We start from the raw sequence: 16,686 nt of genomic DNA, 5'->3' as shown, positions 1-16,686 counted from the left end.
GAAAGAGTTAGTCAGAATGTCAGAGGCACCATCCGTCATTTAGAGCAGGCTATGTTTGCAGAATGATAACTAGAACACTACAGTACTCTGTACTAAGAACACTATACAGTACACTAACTATACTGCCCTGTCAAGGCAGACCGCAGTAACTTCCAAACAGTGAAACTGAGAAAAATGGCTTTAAAGTTTTTTGACTTGCCATCCAAAATGTGTTATAGGTAGATAGATGATAGTACCCAGATTTAACATGTATTAATGAAGTAATCTTTAGGCATACAAAAATATGACGTAGTTATTTTAATTAACCCCAAAAAAGCAGATACTGCACTCTGCTGCACGATTTCCTTAAATAATTATACAGGTAATGTACAGGCAAAGTGCAGTAACTTCAAATGCAATGTTGTTTTCCCTCCAGCTTTCATAACTTCACCTAGCCATTTTATTTGGATCATCATCATTCCAATATATTCAGGTATTAAATTTCATTTTCAAAATGGCTAGGTTAAGTTATGAAAGCTGGAGGGAAAACAACATTGTATTGGAAGTTACTGCACTTTGCCTGTACATTACCTGTATAATTATTTAAGGAAATCGTGCAGCAGAGTGCAATATCTGCTTTTTTGGGGTTAATTAAAATAATTATGTCATATTTTTGTATGCCTAAAGATTACTTCATTAATACATGTTAAATCTGGGTACTATCATCTATTTACCTATAACACATTTTGGATGGCAAGTCAAAACACTTTAAAGCCATTTTTCACTGTTTGGAAGTTACTGCGGTCTGCCTGGGTTTTGAGTGTGATTTTGTAGTTACTGCAGTTTTTAAAACCCCATATCTCCAAAACTGAGCGACATTAACATCTGAAACTTGGTCACAAGATAAAACATTTATTGACAAGGTCAATTTCACTCATAACTAAATTTTTACTTTTTTCAAGTTACTGCGGTTAGCCCTTGACAGGGCAGTATACTACTGCCTACAAGGTCTCAAGGATACAGTCCCACTCTCAGCATACAAGATCGATGGTCTGCTGCTGCTGACTCCCAAGCGATTCATTCAAGTGAAACGGAACTGAGTCCAGCTAATGGTGAATAGTTATTTTATTAATCAATTATTGTGTCTTTATTCACTCTAGTTGTGTAATTGACCAGTTCATATTCTGTATAAGTTCATATTCTGTATATGTTAATAATAACGCTTCTGTGTTGCGTTTATGGCTCCTGGTATATCGCCTTGTACTCTGTACTGAGAACACTAACTCTACCACTGCCTACAAGCAATGGAAGCAGTCAGAGCAGAGTGGCAAACGTTTGGGACTTGGATGTTGCCTTTGAGATTCTGATAAACTCTTTCAACTCTAAAACTTACTTGGATGAAATTACAATAATGCCAGCTATAGACAGTTAAGAAAATTCGAACTGTAAAACTCTCAAATGTAAACATATTACATAAAAAATAAAGAACAAGGTACATTGATGTTGGTAAGTGCTTTGGGGTAGTGCATAGATTAGTCCAAACATTACAGGAAGGAATCACCAAATCTGGGGAAGCTGATCATGATATGACTTTCAATGACAATAGAGATTGTCACAGGCTGGTAGTGAACTGGACTTGTGTCATGATCACTGATTACAGTAAGAAATAGAAACTCATCTGAAAGAAGGATGTGGGGTGAGGTATTAATTTCCTTGTCATGTCAAAATAATACCTTCAAAAGTTTAATGCAAGAGCGGTCAGGTGACGTAGCGGAGATTGCGTTCGTCACCAACGCTGGAGACACTGGATTCGCGTGTTCGAATCCAACTCCCTGCGTTGTCACCAGCTTGGCTGGCCGTTCACACTAATACAATTCGGCAGTATTAGGGGGTGGGGAAGCTGGCGGGTGGGAATCTGGCGTTGTGGACAGCGACGCCTACAGGTCAGGTCTCGGCGCTTGCTAAGCGGGGCAGGACTTGGTGGAGATAGCGTGCCCTCCCACGTGTTACACTTCACCAATGAGAGCCCTCGCTGCCAAGTGAAAAGACGTCACTGGCTGTCGGCGCACGTCTCGGGGGAAGCGTGCGATCGACTCGGGACGCCCTTATACCGACTCGTAGGAGAACATGCATACAGCACCAGGTAGGGGGGGGGGGGGGGGAATTGGCACAACGACTAATTGGGACGGGGAGAAAATCCATTGAAAAATCAGAAGAAAAAAAAATGATTGCATCATCAAGTCATTCTTGAGAGTCTGCAACCTGGGCAACAGTTTACCAGCTTCTAGACCTAGTAAAATCTTCTGAATGAATTCAAAGGTGTTGGTAAGTCCCTTGGGGTAGCTGAGGTGTAGTGCATAGATTAGTCCAAACATTACCAGGAAGGAATCACCAATCAGAGATTGTCACAGGCTGGTAGTGAACTGGACTTGTGTCATGGTCACTGATGACAGTAAGGAGGGCCACTGCAACACCCTGAAGCTCTGGCTCATCAGGCGTGTCCTGAAGGAATGAAAGAGACATACTAATCACAAATAAATCCATGGTTTCTACAAAGTGCAGCACAAAGCTAAGTATATGGAGTTGTGTTTGTAAGTTGTTTATATTTTAGTTAGAACTATTTTTTTGGTGAGAAGGTTATTTTTATTTAACCAGGTTAGTCCTGTCGAGATCAAATATCTCTTTCACAAGGGAGACCTGGAAGGAAGGAAGACTGATACTTAGCATTTTGATTAACTGTTCACTTAATATACAGTTGTACTGTAAATTATTTTCACTCGGACTCACTGTGCAGGTTTTGAAAAATCCAGAGACTTCCTCATGCAGATACACAGGCAGGGCATGGAGAACAGTGGTACGCCTGGTGTGAACATCATGGATTTCCTATTAAGATGTAAGATTAAGAAGAAAAAAAGAATTGTATTATATGGAAATGTTTACTGAACAAAGCGGATTTTAAACAGTCCAATCAGATATGTCCACAAATAACATGTTCACATCTTTAATGCAATCAGAAAAATGGCAAACACAATGGTGGACTAATTGTAAAATTCAAAAGCTCATTTGAATCATTGAACCTGTTCAATGTTACAGAGGTTCGACCTATGACATGTCATGTATAATAATCTATTCACCTGTTCATCGTGGATTTTTTTAAATGTGAGCCAAAGCATCTGCCGTGTTCCCAGTTTTGGACGCCTTCTGTCTGAATAACGTCATCAGTCGAGGAAGATGGCGGTCAAGCTCAGCGTAGAATGTGTTGGGCAGGTTCTGGTTGGCAATCAGCTGGAACTCTGCATACACCTATATTTAAAAACAGCAGGACAATATAGTATATCAACATCAATTAGTCACTTCAACTTGGTGGATCTCTTACTTTGTTTGGTTTGGGCTTCAGAGCATGACGGCGGGATTTCTGGCATTTTGATTAACTGTTCACTTAATATACAGTTGTACTGTAAATTATTTTCACTCGGACTCACTGTGCAGGTTTTGAAAAATCCAGAGACTTCCTCATGCAGATACACAGGCAGGGCATGGAGAACAGTGGTACGCCTGGTGTGAACATCATGGATTTCCTATTAAGATGTAAGATTAAGAAGAAAAAAAGAATTGTATTATATGGAAATGTTTACTGAACAAAGCGGATTTTAAACAGTCCAATCAGATATGTCCACAAATAACATGTTCACATCTTTAATGCAATCAGAAAAATGGCAAACACAATGGTGGACTAATTGTAAAATTCAAAAGCTCATTTGAATAATTGAACCTGTTCAATGTTACAGAGGTTCGACCTATGACATGTCATGTATAATAATCTATTCACCTGTTCATCGTGGATTTTTTAAAATGTGAGCCAAAGCATCTGCCGTGTTCCCAGTTTTGGACGCCTTCTGTCTGAATAACGTCATCAGTCGAGGAAGATGGCGGTCAAGCTCAGCGTAGAATGTGTTGGGCAGGTTCTGGTTGGCAATCAGCTGGAACTCTGCATACACCTATATTTAAAAACAGCAGGACAATATAGTATATCAACATCAATTAGTCACTTCAACTTGGTGGATCTCTTACTTTGTTTGGTTTGGGCTTCAGAGCATGACGGCGGGATTTCTGGCATTTTGATTAACTGTTCACTTAATATACAGTTGTACTGTAAATTATTTTCACTCGGACTCACTGTGCAGGTTTTGAAAAATCCAGAGACTTCCTCATGCAGATACACAGGCAGGGCATGGAGAACAGTGGTACGCCTGGTGTGAACATCATGGATTTCCTATTAAGATGTAAGATTAAGAAGAAAAAAAGAATTGTATTATATGGAAATATTTACTGAACAAAGCGGATTTTAAACAGTCCAATCAGATATGTCCACAAATAACATGTTCACATCTTTAATGCAATCAGAAAAATGGCAAACACAATGGTGGACTAATTGTAAAATTCAAAAGCTCATTTGAATCATTGAACCTGTTCAATGTTACAGAGGTTCGACCTATGACATGTCATGTATAATAATCTATTCACCTGTTCATCGTGGATTTTTTTAAATGTGAGCCAAAACATCTGCCGTGTTCCCAGTTTTGGACGCCTTCTGTCTGAATAACGTTATCAGTCGAGGAAGATGGCGGTCAAGCTCAGCGTAGAATGTGTTGGGCAGGTTCTGGTTGGCAATCAGCTGGAACTCTGCATACACCTATATTTAAAAACAGCAAGACAATATAGTATATCAACATCAATTAGTTACTTCAACTTGGTGGATCTCTTACTTTGTTTGGTTTGGGCTTCAGAGCATGACGGCGGGATTTCTGGCATTTTGATTAACTGTTCACTTAATATACAGTTGTACTGTAAATTATTTTCACTCGGACTCACTGTGCAGGTTTTGAAAAATCCAGAGACTTCCTCATGCAGATACACAGGCAGGGCATGGAGAACAGTGGTACGCCTGGTGTGAACATCATGGATTTCCTATTAAGATGTAAGATTAAGAAGAAAAAAAGAATTGTATTATATGGAAATGTTTACTGAACAAAGCGGATTTTAAACAGTCCAATCAGATATGTCCACAAATAACATGTTCACATCTTTAATGCAATCAGAAAAATGGCAAACACAATGGTGGACTAATTGTAAAATTCAAAAGCTCATTTGAATAATTGAACCTGTTCAATGTTACAGAGGTTCGACCTATGACATGTCATGTATAATAATCTATTCACCTGTTCATCGTGGATTTTTTAAAATGTGAGCCAAAGCATCTGCCGTGTTCCCAGTTTTGGACGCCTTCTGTCTGAATAACGTCATCAGTCGAGGAAGATGGCGGTCAAGCTCAGCGTAGAATGTGTTTGCAGGTTCTGGTTGGCAATCAGCTGGAACTCTGCATACACCTATATTTAAAAACAGCAGGACAATATAGTATATCAACATCAATTAGTCACTTCAACTTGGTGGATCTCTTACTTTGTTTGGTTTGGGCTTCAGAGCATGACGGCGGGATTTCTGGCATTTTGATTAACTGTTCACTTAATATACAGTTGTACTGTAAATTATTTTCACTCGGACTCACTGTGCAGGTTTTGAAAAATCCAGAGACTTCCTCATGCAGATACACAGGCAGGGCATGGAGAACAGTGGTACGCCTGGTGTGAACATCATGGATTTCCTATTAAGATGTAAGATTAAGAAGAAAAAAAGAATTGTATTATATGGAAATGTTTACTGAACAAAGCGGATTTTAAACAGTCCAATCAGATATGTCCACAAATAACATGTTCACATCTTTAATGCAATCAGAAAAATGGCAAACACAATGGTGGACTAATTGTAAAATTCAAAAGCTCATTTGAATAATTGAACCTGTTCAATGTTACAGAGGTTCGACCTATGACATGTCATGTATAATAATCTATTCACCTGTTCATCGTGGATTTTTTAAAATGTGAGCCAAAGCATCTGCCGTGTTCCCAGTTTTGGACGCCTTCTGTCTGAATAACGTCATCAGTCGAGGAAGATGGCGGTCAAGCTCAGCGTAGAATGTGTTGGGCAGGTTCTGGTTGGCAATCAGCTGGAACTCTGCATACACCTATATTTAAAAACAGCAGGACAATATAGTATATCAACATCAATTAGTCACTTCAACTTGGTGGATCTCTTACTTTGTTTGGTTTGGGCTTCAGAGCATGACGGCGGGATTTCTGGTCAACCATGTCATTACATGCTTTGCGGAATCGGTCGCTGATGACTAGCTCGCGGGGGCGCACAGAACACACACGCAGATGCGCCGCTAGAGTATATAAACCAGGCTTAAGAATCACAAGTTTCACTTTAAAACACACAGAATGTGCCAAATGTTAACACAGGAAAGAGAGCTGATCTATATTACCTCAGACTCCATTTTGAGAGCAGGCCAGAGGTCCATGAGCTCTTTCACTGGTGGGCTGGACTTCACTATGGTCTGTCGGCGCAGGGCAAATGTGGTCTGCATCAGCTTTCTATGTCACAAATACATGTAGAATGTAAAACGTTAGGTTGGCAATAGTTTAGCAATAGGTTAAAAGTGTACTTATATCATTTTAAGTTTTCTATTTGCGATCGTCTATTCTGACCCGGAACCGGAAATGGAAATGTTGAACCATCGGAATTGTAGTTTACTTGCCATTTTGTAGAGGAGATCGCTAGCTATCGGCCTGCGTTGAAATTTCTCCGATCTACACTTCCTGTCACATACTATGGTGGTTCAAAGTTCAGCGTTCTGAATGAATCATATCAATAATTGTTATGATTCGCGATAATAAGCTACAAAAGGTAACGTTTTTGACAAATATTGAAACGCAGTCAGTTTCTCCACACTATTGTTACCATGTAGGAAGAATTAGATCTGAAATTAGTTTCAAAATGGTTACACTGTGGGGGAAATAAAATAGTACAGTCGATTACAGTAAATATCAGTATCTGTTATTATGCACGCCTGGTGATACTATATCCAAATTGAACTCGGCCATTTGAAATATACTATATGTATATATATATATATAAATGTGCTAATTGGCTATAATAAGGTAATGTATAAGCATATATTCTATATTCTATAATAATATTTCAAATTGCATTGGTCCGGATGGGAGAATTCAGTACTGTATATACAGAACCTTCAGTTTGATCATCTTCCCTTTATCAATTTCCTTAGATCTTTTGTACACATGATCTCAAGAGGGTACTGAATGTTTAAGTTTGGTCATTATTATCATGGTTTTATTCACTGTCAAAGATGAAGAAAAATCATAATTCATATTTTCCTTTGTTTCATCACAATTTAAGCAAGCCTAGTAATAGACACAATATTTCTGACACTGAGAATACATTCATTGAGGTCCATAGATGTTCCTAGATACCAAGAATATGAAAATAGCCCTTGTAGAAGTGGAGCAATATTCCATTTACCTAGGTATACATTTTATGCAGATTTTCACCTGGGGTGGAACAGGTCACTAGTTACAACAATGCTTATGTAACTATTAAAAACGTACATTTTAATCACGAAACAAAATGGCAGACTAACGTTAGCTAGCATGCTAGCTAACGCTAGTAGCATGCTAGCTAGCTAACGCTAGTAGCATGCTAGCTACTGTAATAATATGCAATACTATTTGCTAAAACAAGCTCCAAACTATTTGCCACGGCACAGAGATAACATTTAGTCAAACGATAACAGCCCGGTGATGGTATCTGAACGTGATCATACTATTCCCATAAGAACTCACTTACCAGTTAACTAGTATACTATCTAGCATGCTAGCTAATAATGCTAACAATGCTACAAGCTTCGTTCTGCACTGTAGGCTACTAGTTGCTTGCCACCACGGTAATAATTCACAAAGTAGCATGTAGTCAAACGATGACAGCAAGATTATGGTATGTGAATGGCATAATACATTATATTGTCAATGACTTACCAAGGAGTTTGGCTCAGACTATTTGTCAAGCCAGTAGTGAAGACATCATCGCGCCAACAAGTTACGTTTGAATACCTCAAGTCCCGTGAGATCTTCTAGGTCTCGCGAGTTGCTTAGGACTACCCTCTCGAAGGGGAGGGGAGGGGGAGGAGGGGAGGAGGGGAGGAGGGGAGGAGGGGAGGGGGGGAGGGGGAATCTATTCTCCACTTGCACAATCTGATAGTAGCCACTTCCGGCTGACTTCCGGTTGCCAATGGCACTTCCTGTCCCATCCAAATACATTGGTTTTAGCTACTTTTCTCCCCTTATTTAAACAACTTTGTCGTCACAGAGAGGCAATGAAACGTTTGTATTATTATAGTATAGAATGTATTTAATAAGCAAACGTTTGTCAAAACCACTCAAGGAACACCTACAGGAGACTGCAATTCGAAACTGGCCCCTGTAAATGTCCTAACCCAACCCCCTCCAATGTACAGTAATTTACCTAGTATGGTTGTCAATATTCCAATGTACAGTTTTGCTTGTTTGTACAGAGTCCCAACCCCCTCCAATGTAAATGACCTAGTATGGTTGTCAATATCCCAATGTACAGTTTTGCTTTTACAGTTGTACAGTGTTCCCGATCTCCAGCGAACACTTCATTGCCTCGGATTATGTTGTTGGGGGTGGAAGGTTTGTCCAGAAGACCACTAATCAGCTGAAGCCTGATGCGGTTCCCTCGGTCTTCGACAGACAGACCGGCGCAGGCTCCCGGGAGCGATGGCTAGCTAGTTAGCACCAGCCGAGGACCGGCGTTAGCTGCCGGGAGCGATGGCTAGCTAGTTAGCACCAGCCGGGGACCTGGAGCGATGGCTAGCTAGTTAGCACCAGTCGGGGACCGGCGTTAGCTGCCGGGAGCGATGGCTAGCTAGTTAGCACCAGCCGGGGACCGGCGGCAGCTCCCGGGAGCGATGGCTAGCTCACTCATCTCTCACACCTCTCACACCTCTCACACCTATCACACCTCTCACACCTATCACACCTATCACACCTCTCACACCTATCACACCTATCACACCTCTCACACCTATGACACCTATCACACCTCTCACACCTCTCACACCTATCACACCTATCACACCTATCACACCTCTCACACATATCACACCTCTCACACCTATCACACATATCACACCTCTCACACCTATCACACCTCTCACACCTATCACACCGCTCACACCTCTCACACCTCTCACACCTATCACACCTCTCACACCTCTCACACCTCTCACACCTTTCACACCTCTCACACCTATCACACCTATCACACCTATCACACCTATCACACCTATCACACCTCTCACACCTCTCACACCTCTCACACCTCTCACACCTATCACACCTCTCACACCTATCACACCTCTCACACCTCTCACACCTTTCACACCTCTCACACCTATCACACCTATCACACCTATCACACCTCTCACACCTATCACACCTCTCACACCTATCACACCTATCACACCTCTCACACCTATCACACCTCTCACACCTCTCACACCTATCACATCTCTCACACCTATCACACCTATCACACCTATCACACCTATCACACCTCTCACACCTATCACACCTATCACACCTCTCACACCTATCACACCTATCACACCTCTCACACCTATCACACCTCTCACACCTATCACACCTCTCACACCTCTCACACCTCTCACACCTATCACACCTCTCACACCTATCACACCTCTCACACCTATCACACCTCTCACACCTATCACACCTCTCACACCTATCACACCTCTCACACCTATCACACCTATCACACCTATCACACCTCTCACACCTCTCACACCTATCACATCTCTCACACCTATCACACCTCTCACACCTCTCACACCTATCACACCTCTCACACCTCTCACATCTCTCACACCTCTCACACCTCTCACACCTATCACACCTCTCACACCTATCACACATCTCACACCTCTCACACCTATCACACCTATCACACCTCTCACACCTATCACACCTCTCACACCTCTCACACCTATCACACCTCTCACACCTCTCACACCTTTCACACCTCTCACACCTATCACACCTATCACACCTCTCACACCTATCACACCTCTCACACCTATCACACCTCTCACACCTCTCACACCTCTCACACCTATCACACCTCTCACACCTATCACACCTATCACACCTCTCACACCTATCACACCTATCACACCTCTCACACCTATCACACCTCTCACACCTATCACACCTATCACACCTATCACACCTATCACACCTATCACAACTCTCACACCTATCACACCTATCACACCTCTCACACCTATCACACCTATCACACCTCTCACACCTCTCACACCTATCACACCTCTCACACCTATCACACCTATCACACCTATCACACCTCTATACCCATTCTGCAATCTGTTAATAAAGTTGTACTTAAGTTATGCTTTTACATTATACTTACTTAATAAGTGAATAGTTCCAAGTCAATCAAAAACGATGAGTTTTATTTACTCAAAACATAATGCGGTTTACAGTCTGTATCTACTTAATTATCTTAAGTTGTACTTAAGTTATGCTTTTACATTATACTTACTTAATAAGTGAATAGTTCCAAGTCAATCAAAAACTATGAGTTTTATTTACTCAAAACATAATGCGGTTTTCAGTCTGTATCTACTTAATTATCTTAAGTTGTACTTAAGTTATGCTTTTACATTATACTTACTTAATAAGTGAATAATTCCAAGTCAATCAAAAACTATGAGTTTTATTTACTCAAAACATAATGCGGTTTAGAGTCTGTATCTACTTAATTATCTTAAGTTGTACTTAAGTTATGCTTTTACATTATACTTACTTAATAAGTGAATAGTTCCAAGTCAATCAAAAAAGATGAGTTTTATTTACTCAAAACATAATGCGGTTTACACTCTGTATCTACTTAATTATCTTAAGTTGTACTTAAGTTATGCTTTTACATTATACTTACTTAATAAGTGAATAGTTCCAAGTCAATCAAAAACTATGAGTTTTATTTACTCAAAACATAATGCGGTTTACAGTCTGTATCTACTTAATTATCTTAAGTTGTATTTAAGTTATGCTTTTACATTATACTTACTTAATAAGTGAATAATTCCAAGTCAATCAAAAACTATGAGTTTTATTTACTCAAAACATAATGCGGTTTTCAGTCTGTATCTACTTAATTATCTTAAGTTGTACTTAAGTTATGCTTTTACATTATACTTACTTAATAAGTGAATAGTTCCAAGTCAATCAAAAACTATGAGTTTTATTTACTCAAAACATAATGCGGTTTACAGTCTGTATCTACTTAATTATCTTAAGTTGTACTTAAGTTATGCTTTTACATTATACTTACTTAATAAGTGAATAATTCCAAGTCAATCAAAAACTATGAGTTTTATTTACTCAAAACATAATGCGGTTTAGAGTCTGTATCTACTTAATTATCTTAAGTTGTACTTAAGTTATGCTTTTACATTATACTTACTTAATAAGTGAATAGTTCCAAGTCAATCAAAAACTATGAGTTTTATTTACTCAAAACATAAGAACACGTCACACGAACTCAAGACATTCAAGTTAGTAGAACTTTCATAGAATATTGAGTATACCCTACTCAAACTAATTGATTATTTTGAACATGCGGGTTTACAGTGCATTTAGCACTTTATTAGCCACTTATTTTTCGCCGGCGGGACATTTACTGAGGACCAGCACACTGTGGATATAATGATTTAACAAATATATCTGTCCAGGAGGAGCAAGGAGGATTATTGGCCAGGTAAGAAGCTTGGATGCTAAATTACTAACGTTATGGCTAGCTTGGATGCTAACTAACGTGATTGATTGATTGATTGAAAAGTGTATTAACAGATTGCAGAATGGGTACAGTACAGTACAGCTCAATACATACAATTGTTAAGGAGATGCAGACCAGAGAAAGACTTTCATCTTGTTTACATCAGGGTCCCCCATCAGGGTCCCCCCTGTATGTCATGTATGTCCCTATGCCATAAATGTCATGTATGTTGTGTATGTCCCTATGCCATAAATGTCATGATGTCTTGTATGTCATAAATGTCACTATGAATTGAAAATGGGGGACCCTGATGTAAACAAGACAAACGTCTTTCTCTGGTCTGCATCCTCTTATACAATTGTGTGTATTGAGCCGTACTGTATTGTACCCATTCTGCAATCTGTTAAATAAATAAAAATAAAGTTTGACTGGCCGCCGAGCCATACTGTAGTGTACATGGTTACTGCTTGACTTAAATATATATAAAAAAAAAAAAATTAATTAATAAAAAGATTTAATACTTTTTTTTTAAATATTTTTTTTTTGGCATCCCCTGTTATTTTACCCATGCGACTCCACTGCAAATCACACAACAGGTGCCACAGTGCGGCAAAGGTCAACGAATGGTCATCATCACTTGTGTAAATAAAAAATATGATTTAATAATTTAGTTTAGTTACATCAGTCAGTCCGATGTCTTCATATTATATTTTTTATTCCATACATTTATTTATACATTTATTTTATATATAAATAAAATAAAAAACATTACTGGGGGGAGGGGGGGGGGGGGCTTAGAGGGGGCTAAGCCTTTTTCAGAGGGAGCTTAAGCCCCTGCTAGCCCCTCCCCCCCACCGCCACTGATTGGGCCTTTAAGAATAATCATCTTAAAATAATTATCTTGACAGATTAATGAGGCCTAACGAATGATGAATAATGAATGATGATTAATATTATATAATTTGTTGTCAACGTCATTCTCACCCAATGGTTATTAACTAGACTCTAGAATCTTCTTATTAAGATATTATAAAGCTGTAATGCTCCTGCGACTGTATCTTGGACAGAATAGCATGCACAAATGAATAGATTCACTTTAACCACCATATTTGGTCGACCATGATGCCTGGGTGCATGGTAGGTACTGATGCAGAAGTGCCAGTTCACTTTAATGTTAAAATGTTGCTATAAATTGTGACGGGGTCCTCTCCCGAACTCCTTTGATTCTCTCATAAACAGGCGTAGTCGAAAGATCTCGTTGGTGGGTGTTTATTTCCCGCCTCCCAAAAGTGCAGAGGTGATATAGTTTTACAAAAAATGTGAAAAGTGAAAGTAACGTAAACCAAAATACCCTATACTTACTATATCTAACAAAAGTGGAAAAAGAGAAAACAAATAAACAAAACAAAATATACTTAATACTTAACACTACACAAAGTCTAAATACACAATATACACTACTACTTCTATCTACTACAAGCAATACCAACACGTTTTACTAGGGATCCTGGTTACCTTCACTGTAACTCAGTCCATTCAAGACTGACGTCCCTGGGCCAAAGCAGCTCTCTTGTATCCAATAGCCCCTCCCACTAGGCTTTAAACAGGATGTACATATTATTATTCTTTTTAACACATTAAACCAATTCCTACACACAAAATATATATCCTCCACTATATCACATAACTTCCAACTGTTTTAAATTACAGATAACCAAGTAAACAGTACAATACAATCATATCGCTCACGTGACGATTACCTTGCGTCAACCCCTCCCATTTAACCTGGCGGATATGTGTGCTTCTGCTTGGCCAACACGTCAACCTAGGAGTGCAGAGCGAAGCGAATGCATCCTGACTGTGAGTAAATAAATGTGATGTGATGAATGAATGTCTTGCTGTATGAACGTCATTCTGCTATAACAACGGAAACGGAATGAAATGATTGTGCGCATTCGGACATCCTACGAAAGCTGACAAGAGGGAATGTTTGGTGTGTGTGTGTGTGTGTGTGTGTTGCTCCGCGGCATATGGCGTGTGTGCGTTCCCATGTGCGCTGTCCACATGAAACGCACCACATTACATTATACGGTTATGGTATATGGAAAGACAGACAATGAGTGTGTGTGTATGTACAGTATGCGCACTGCCCGCAAAGTCAGTGACGGAGCCGCACCGTCACATCATCCCTCTCCTCCTCGAGGTTGGCGATGTGCGGCAACCTGGATAGGTAATCTGCCACCACATTGGTCTTGCCCGATCGGTGTCGGATGTTAAACTTAAATGGCTGGAGTGAGAGGTACCATCGGGTAAGGCGGCTGTTGTGGTCCCTCATGGAGTTGATCCAGGTAAGAGCTCGGTGGTCCGTTTCCAGGTCAAATTCCCGTCCAAGCAGGTAGTACTGCAGACTCTCCAGCGCCCACTTAATGGCCAAGCCCTCCTTTTCCACTGTGGAATACCTGGTCTCCGGTGGCTTCAGCTTGCGGCTCAGGTATAGGATTGGATGTTCTTCCCCAGGGTCTCCTTGGGCCAAAACCGCTCCAAGGCCAACTTTGGATGCATCCACCTGTACCAGAAATCTTCTGGTGAAGTCCGGGCTCTTGAGGACAGGGGAAGAACATAGGTGGGATTTCAATGCTTTGAAAGCCGTTTCACACTCCTCTGACCAGTTTACTGGATTCTTCTGGTCCTTATTGGTCAGTGCTGTAAGTGGGGTTGCAATGGTTGCAAACTGGGGCACAAAACGTCGGTACCAGCCAGCCAATCCCAGGAAGGATCGTACTTCCTTCTTGGTCTGAGGTCGAGGGGAGTTTTGGATAGCTTCCACCTTATCCACTTGCGGACGCACCTCACCCCGTCCTAGCAGGTAGCCCAGGTACCGTGTCTCCTGCTGTGCCCACTCACACTTGGCAAGGTTGAGTGTCAATCCCGCCTTTCGGATTCTTCCCAGCACCAGTGACACATCTTGGACATGCTCCTCCCAAGTCGCACTGAAGATGACCACATCATCCAGGTATGCTGCACTGCAGTGGTCACACCCCTGGAGGACTCTGTCCATCAGTCTTTGGAAGGTGGCTGGTGCAAGAATACCCTGAAGACTCTGGCAGGAGCACTCATTCAAGGGTACTATGACTATGCGTGCACCTCATGGTACCAAAGCACCTCAAAGGCGCTTAAAACAAAATTACAAACATCACAAAACAAACTGGTCAGACTACTACTTGACCTGAACCCCAGAACCCACCTCACCCCTGCCCACTTTGCCAACCTAGGATGGCTTAGAGTAGACGACAGAGTACAGCAACTTGCAATGGGCCTGGTCTACAAGATACACTATACGACCGGGGTGCCCATGTACATGTCAAAATACTTCCCAAAGGTCAGTGAATACCACAACCACTACACCAGAGGAAGCTCAACAAATCATGTTAAACCCAGATTCGGCTCAAACAAGGGACTAAACACGTTTCGCAATTATGCCACAACAATGTGGAACGCCCTACCCAAAGCTGTAAAGGAATGTGAATCCCTGCCCACATTCAAAACCGCCCTTAAAGGGCACCTACGGGAGGCTGCAATTCGAAACTGGCCACCGTAAATGCCCAAAACCCCCACCACCTCCTAATAGACAGTCTCCTCCCCACCGCATGTATATATTCCCTCCCCGCCGTATGTATATTTCCCTACCACCCACCCACCCCCTCCTAATGTACAGTCCCCTCCCCATCATATGTATATACTCTGTCAGGATCTAGGGGTAACAGTACTGTATATTTGAATACCGCCTATGTCACAAATGTATCAGTACTAAATACCTATATGTCCCTATGCCATAAATGTCATGTATGTTGTGTATGTCATAAATGTCTATATGAATTGAAAATGGGGGACCCTGATGGAAACAAGACAAACGTCTTTCTCAGGTCTGCATCCCCTTAACAATTGTATGTATTGAGCCGTACTGTATTGTACCCATTCTGCAATCTGTTAAATAAAGTTTTCATTCATTCATTCACTCCATGAAGTCCAAAGGGCATCACTGTGAACTGGTACAAGCCAGCTGGTGTTTGGAATGCTGTATATGGCCGACACGACTTCTCCAGCGGGACCTGCCAGTATCCTTTACAGAGATCCAGGGTTGTGATGTATCTGGCAGCTCCGATCTTCTCCAGTAAGTCGTCGATCCTTGGCATGGGGTAGGCATCAAACTCAGAGATGGCATTGAGCTTCCTGAAGTCAATGCATATCCTGAGTGAACCATCTTTTTTAAAGACAATGACTACCGGACTGCACCATTCTGAGTTAGAAGGTTCAATCACTCCGAGCTTCAACATCTCCTCTATCTCCAGTCGCAGCTTTTCCACCAGCTGTTGGGGGACACGGTAGGGATGTTGGCAGATTGGCCGTCCATCTTTTAGGCGAACTACATGCTCAATGAGGGTGGTTTTCCCTGGCCTGGCGGCAAAGAGGGATGGAGACTCCTAGAAGACCTGGAGGAGCTGTGCAGCTTGCTCTAGAGTTAGATGTACTAAGACAGGGGTAGCAGTTGTAGTTAGAGCTCTCAGTCCTGTCTCCACTTCCTCTTCCACATCCACCTCCCTCACCAGCAGAGCTGTTCCTGGCGCCTGGATTGGACGTTCCTTCCATTGTTTCAGGAGGTTCACGTGATAAGTCTGTTTCTGTTTCTTCTTGTCCGGGTGATGGACCTCATATGTGACAGGACCCATCTTGCGGGTGATGAGGTATGGCCCTTGCCATTTCACCAAGAGCTTGCTGTTGGATGAAGGGAGGAGCAACAGGACTTTTTGGCCAGCCTGTAGCTCACGGTGCCTGGCCTGTTGGTCATACCAGGCCTTCTGACCTTTCTGGGCCTCACGCAGGTTGACCTCTGCC

The 16,686-nt window shown here is 41.4% G+C and overlaps 1 protein-coding gene across 2 annotated transcripts in view; it reads left to right on the top strand.

Annotated features, from left to right (window-relative positions):
* Positions 1-16,686, top strand: part of LOC311231155 (metabotropic glutamate receptor 4-like) — a gene marked incomplete at both ends in the record, with an annotated part of 754,768 nt that overhangs the window by 533,633 nt on the left and 204,449 nt on the right. The gene's annotated exons all lie outside the window — the stretch shown is intronic.

The sequence above is a fragment of the Notolepis coatsorum genome (assembly GCF_963971535.1).
Source record: "Notolepis coatsorum genome assembly, chromosome: 6".
In the NCBI taxonomy this organism is placed as follows: Eukaryota; Metazoa; Chordata; class Actinopteri; order Aulopiformes; family Paralepididae; genus Notolepis; species Notolepis coatsorum.
Note: the sequence above shows the minus strand (reverse complement) of the source record. Positions and strands in the feature narration are given on the sequence as shown.